The 6107-nt window shown below is 32.9% G+C and overlaps 1 long non-coding RNA gene across 4 annotated transcripts; it reads right to left on the bottom strand.

Annotated features, from left to right (window-relative positions):
* Positions 1-5640, bottom strand: LOC147380784 (uncharacterized). Of its 4 annotated transcripts, none has more exons than XR_015175104.1 (9): positions 4875-5640; positions 4393-4460; positions 4141-4232; positions 3880-3955; positions 3730-3794; positions 3598-3647; positions 1931-2361; positions 583-744; positions 1-159 (listed from the first exon to the last, which is right to left on the bottom strand). It is a non-coding gene; the product is annotated as an uncharacterized LOC147380784 (long non-coding RNA). The 4 variants fall into 4 exon arrangements; XR_015175102.1 differs by having other exon boundaries at positions 1931-2102; positions 2282-2361; positions 3730-3955; positions 4875-5637; XR_015175103.1 differs by having other exon boundaries at positions 3905-3955; positions 4875-5637.
* Positions 5641-6107: the final 467 nt, after the last annotated feature.

Here is a 6107-nt window from a genome sequence, read left to right as displayed (position 1 = left end):
TATTACATGTTATAAAAATATGCCATTGCAGGCCGTTCAAATATAGGTACAAGTTTTTTATAAAATTATGAAATTAGAAATAGATACATCCCATCACTAAAATGATGCAACAAAGGATACCTGAGCAGATGAGGCCCCTGCTGAACCTACAGTTTTGCTCTACAAACATACCAAAAGAATTAGAACTGTAGATTTGATAGGAAAAGCAAAGAATAAAGAAAATAGAAAGACCTAAGTAAAAATCGAAGACTTCAAGTTGACAACTTTTTTCATCAAAAACTGATAAATAAAAAAAGCTTTCTAACAAGCAGAAAGAGATATACAGAAAAGCATTCCAAAGATGAAAGAATCAAAAGAAGCGAAAGAATTCAAAAATAGCCAGAGGAGAGACAGCTGGCTCCATGCAAAAAACAATAAATATCTCAATTACGAGCAAAAATTTTCACATTCATGTCCCAGAATTCTTTCAAACAAGACACCAAATGAACTTTAGCATATAAAATTTGTTAAGGCGACAGTTAAAAGCTCCTAAAATTGAGCAACACATAGTAGGTTAAAGAAATTTAACGAACGTAACTATACCTTGCTAAGCATTACAACAAGAAAATCATCTTCACTGACTTTGTTCTCTTCCAATGTACTTTCATTTTTCAAGACCTTTCCATTGTGAATCAGTAATTGTTGTCCACAAGGGTAGTTATCTTTTCCTTGCACATCTTCAATATTTTTCTTTACAGCCAGAATCTAGTAAAAAAAAAGGCCATTTAATAAATCATTAACACCATCTTCAATCAAAGATGATTTTTATACACCATCCTCAATCTAAACATATTATTATGCAATGCACCCAGTTCAGACAGTGGATGAAGATACAAAATTCTAAAAAGACATGGTATGCAAAGCACAAACCAGTCTATTTTCCTTTGTAGAAATATAGAATAAAGTACATAGCCCATGCTAAAATTTTCTTATTAAAAAAAATAAAAAGAAGAAAAGCAAGCAATAGCACAATAAATTTCAAATAGAATTTGACATGTTGGACCTTATGTGTTGTTTGGGTGGGATATTAACTCAATGGTGAAAGCAAGTTCGGCAAACAAGTACGGTAAATAATTAAGATAGTAGAGTCTCAATTGTTCACACTTCAATGGATATTAAATACTGTTTGGAATAAAGCCCTTTATGGAGACTTAGAAAAAATTTCTTTGGAAGTTTTTCCTACAAAAATACTTCTTTAAATAAATTTTTTACTGTTTTGTAAATTCTTCAAAAATTATAAACATAATAAACTTCTCTAACTTTCCATAGAAAAACTACAATAGGAAAAAAAAAACTCCACTCAGCCTAGTTCAACTACAATAGCTAGGCTGCCTTTGGATTGCAACCCATGATACAAGTTTTCATAGATGAAGCACAAAGGATCTGAGGTAGCAGTTGAAGTGCATTGTTTTATTTTTTTTTAACTTTCATCTTCTTTTCAATTTAATTATTTTCTTTTGAATAATCCTTAGATATCTTTTTGAGTACCACATTCTTTATTCATTTTAAGATTCAAGGTAAATTGGATAATCTTTAGATTCTTCAAGATTAAAGTCCAAAAGATTACTTTCATTAAACAAAAAATATACAGAGCATTTATACCAATCAAAAGAAACATAGCCAGAGCATTTCTATGATATACTCACCTATGCCCAATATATAACAGCAAGCAGAACTCTTACATGAACTGAAAAACATTTAGAGCATTATTAAACAACTGACTAACCTGAGCATTATTATACCATAGCCCAACCTTCCACCAATTGGCTTATATAAATTTAGTTCAGCAGATATATATATATATTTATGTAGGCATATGCATGTATCACAAAGTTTAAAAAAAAAAAAAAACATTGAGTGATCAAAATGGTCATCAATGAACAAGCAATACCTTCTCAGTAGTTGTTATGAAATCCTGAGTGATGTTGCATATGCTTAAAAACTCTTGCAATTTTAACTTCGGGTGAAAAAGAGCACGAACACCAAGGAGCTTAGCCCATCTTCCATGAGCAGCATCACAAGTTGCAAATGCAGCTTCTGTGTTTTCCCTCAATACATCAGCACTGTCAAGGAGAAATATGATCAGATTGCCAAAGAATATTGCTATCTGACATAATATTTTGCATTAAACCAACTAAATGACAATCCACTAAGTGGAAAGCATTTAATTTCACAATTGAACAATAACATGGAAATCCACAAGGAGACATTAGGAATACTAAAAGTGGAGGTTGTAGTTTACAAAGCTCCCTTAGAGCATCATTTCCACAAATGGACATCATGTGATCTGCAGCATCAATCTTGAACATCTCCCTCAAATTTCTGCAAGAAGAGTAATGACATAAAACTTAAGTTTGCAAATAGAGACAGCTATGATGCTACCTTAACCAGTGTAAAACACATTGTAGCACAAACTCAAGCATAAAGCTGGACTCTTCCCATAAGTAGCTCATTATTCAAGGTCATAGATATTCATACCAAAACTGAATCAATAAATGAAACAGATGCTATCGAGCAAAAGGAAAAAGAGATTTATAGTAAGTGATTTACAGATGAAAAAAAAAAAAAACCTTTAAACAAACATCATGGTGAAAGTTGTAAAGCAAAAGGAATACCTCAAGGCTTCAACCAAAATTGTAGACCAATTTTGCAATTTTTTTGTAGTGTGTACTATTTCAATTTGTACTCACAACACAGCGCAATTGTTGCATGATGTTGACATTCTCAAAAATGGCAGGTTTTAGAAGATTGTTTGGTTTCACACATCTAATGTAGTGAGGTTCTGTTGAATTTAAAGTTTCCATCAACTGATGTAGTTGTATTTGCATAAATTAGATCATAATAAAGTCGACTCCCAGTAGGATGAGCAAGTAACATATCAATGGGACATGACAAGTTACATGTTTTAGGATCTTTCATTGGTTGTAGTTTACTTTAAGATAAAACCCATTATCACATTCAAAAAGATAGCTTAAAACAAGAACCAATAGAAGAAAACTTTGAAGATTTTGTTGTCTCCTCAGGAGGTGGAGGGAACATGCTTGCTACAAAAGAATGGGATTCAAGTGTTGCAACTCTTGTAGGTGTGGGCAATGGTAGAGAGGCACAGCGAGTTGGCTAGGCAGATTTATTTGCGGGAGTTCGTGATGCTGGAAGCCACATACAAGTACATTCAGTATTTTAATGTTGAATTTTTTAAATTACACTCCAGCACTGACAAGATGTCTAGATTTAAACCTCTTAGAAAGACCATAATCGTGTTCTCGCCTACATAATGTCCTTTATACTACATAAACAGTCCCAAGCATTCTATGTATCCAGTATTTTAATAAGAGAGCACAAACTTAATGTTGGAACTTGAAATTACGAGGCAATGAAGTTAGATTAGACAGTTACTATCAAATGATGGGTTCGACTTATTAAGAAATTCGACTTGTGCATGTGTTTGTGGACTCCTTTACTAGCATAGTTTTTTCAATGAGGTAAAAAATCACAGAGATTACACAGAAATCTACAGAATTTATGTAGAGGTAAGTGTAAAATGGCACGGCAGCTTACAAAGGCTTTAAAAGCAGACTTGCGGGCAGTCATTTCATATATACAGCACCCTGAAGAAGCAAAGCATATGTTAAGTACCCAACAAAAGAATTAAAAATCAATCAAGAATAGATAAATTATCCAATGCTTTACCTAAAGACTAAACGTCTGACTTAGAACCCTATAGAATGTTGGCAAGAAGCTCAGGGCACATATAACTGGGAGTTCCAACAATGTACATTAAAAACCGATAACCCATGTTAATGGAATAATCGTGCATTAAGAATAAACTTGGAGTCAAACCCATTATGTCATCCATGTCACTCACTGAGGAGGCAAGGTCATCTGAAGTCAACATCTTAGCAAGTCCAAAAATCACCTGATTCAAGCAGCTTATATATGAATATTAGAATATAAATATTGGCAACTAGTGGCTTAGCATTCTTAAAACCTAGAAAAGACAATTGATGTAGGATGATAGATGATAGTGCCCCTTAGTAAGTCAGAAGGTAAAATGACAAAGAGCACTTTGCATGGAAATTATGGGCATTTCAAATGTTTTACCTGCTTAAGAGTAGAGATTAGCTCCATTGCAGTAGCTTAAAATTGGTGAGACAATGCTACAAGAGCTGGGTCTTGCTCTGCTTGGTCCATCTCTGAGTAAGATTTAAAAAAGAAGAAAAAAAAAAACTAATCAAAAAAAAAAATTGATGATAAACACGGCAAGATGTAATAGTGATTGTCAATAAAGATAAATTATAATTTTCACACAAAGAATATAGTCCTATAAAAATTTATCCCAAGGGATTTACATACTCTTCAAAGTCGTCATCATGTAAACAGCAACAAAGACCACCCATAGTACACTTCAGTTTCTTCTTTAGCTATAAAAATGAGAGATTAGGATTAGGTTTGAAACTGAACCAAAAATAAAATCAAAACCATATAAATTAGGATTTTGGTTTGAAATCGAACCAAAAATTGAATCAACACTATAGAAATTAGGGTTTCGATTTGAAATTGAACCAAAAATAGATTATCAAACCTGATTAAAGTTTCGATAACAAAAAAACAAAAAAAAAAACCAAAACCTGATGAACCCTAGTATCAAAACAAACAAAGATTATATAGAGAGAGAGATGGATAGAGACCAATAGCTAAAACGCACAGATCTGAAGAAATAATAAATAAAACCCAATATCACTGTGTTAGATAGATAGGTCTAACACTAGAACAGATCGAGAGCTTGAAAAATGAAAAAATGAAAAAAACAAAAAAACAAAAAAAAAAAAACAAACCTGATGAAACTTCAGCTTGAACAGATCGAGAGAGGGCGCGATTTTGAGAGCGAGAGAGAGAGAGAGAGGGCAGATTGAAAAGAATCGCGCCAAAAGCCCCGTTGATCTGGATTTTGTGGCATTTTTCCAATAAACGCCCTCATTGATATGGTTTGTGAGGCGTTTTTCGAAAAACGTCTCTGTTGGTTTGAAATTTGAGGCATTTTCCTAGAACCACCGGTGAGTAAACGCCTCCAATCAATTTCCGTTGAAGATGTTCTTCGTTCTTCGACGGCGTTTCCGACGAAATCGCCTCCAAAACCCCTTTCATTGGCTTATCTTGACGTTTCAACCAAACCGCCTAAAAGAAGAGCCTCTAAAGGCCCTAGTTTTGTAGTGATTTTGAAAATATATGTAAAAAAACTCGGATTTTTTCACTTTTTTTTCTTAGTTTTTGAATGAAAATTGATCAAGAACGGTTCTTTTGAGTTGAAATCAACTAAACAAGTCATGACATCAAGTTTTTAGTCGATCTTTCCATGTATTTTAGTTGAATAAAACTTGAAAATTGAAAATGGGTGAGTTTTACGTGTGTCAGGTTCACCACTTTTTATTTAAAAAATGGTGAACTCGACTGTAAATAAAAAACGTCAAGTTCGATAATAAATAAAAGTAGTAAATTCAACAGTAAATAGTGGTGAGTTTAACAATAAAAATTGTGAACTCGACAATTAATAAAAAGCATTTAGTTTGACAAAAAACGAAAAATGGTGAACTCAATAGGAATAAAAAAGTGTTCAGTTCACCACTAACAAGGGATCATTTAGAAAAGAAAAGAAAAGAAAAGTTTGTAAAATATTCTACCATACTATCATCGTAATCTTATGAACTATTTAGAAAGAAGTCTCTCCATGACAGTCCTTCAAGTATTTTTTCCCCCAAATATTTGCTCTTATCTTGAAGTCATTGGTTGATGCTTCGGTGGCCCCACCCACTATTATTGTGCTTCCACTCATGAAAATTGATTGAAATAATTTAGAATTGATTACACTGTTTTCAAAAATTAATTTTAGAATCTAAAATCATAATCTTCTTATAGTCATGGTGTTTCAAAAAAGTGCCAAACAAGTTTCATACCATTTTTTATGAAATTTTTTTCACTCACAAAGCTCACAGAAATTTGGGATCCACCAATCACATGAACCACGTGGATTAAATGGCATCCCTAATTTACAAAACTACCCTTCTTAGTTA

Source organism: Akebia trifoliata, unplaced genomic scaffold, assembly GCF_017979445.1.
Source record: "Akebia trifoliata isolate Shusen 1 unplaced genomic scaffold, ASM1797944v1 Contig00992, whole genome shotgun sequence".
NCBI classification, from domain to species: Eukaryota; Viridiplantae; Streptophyta; class Magnoliopsida; order Ranunculales; family Lardizabalaceae; genus Akebia; species Akebia trifoliata.
This window is presented reverse-complemented; position numbering and strand designations above follow the sequence as displayed.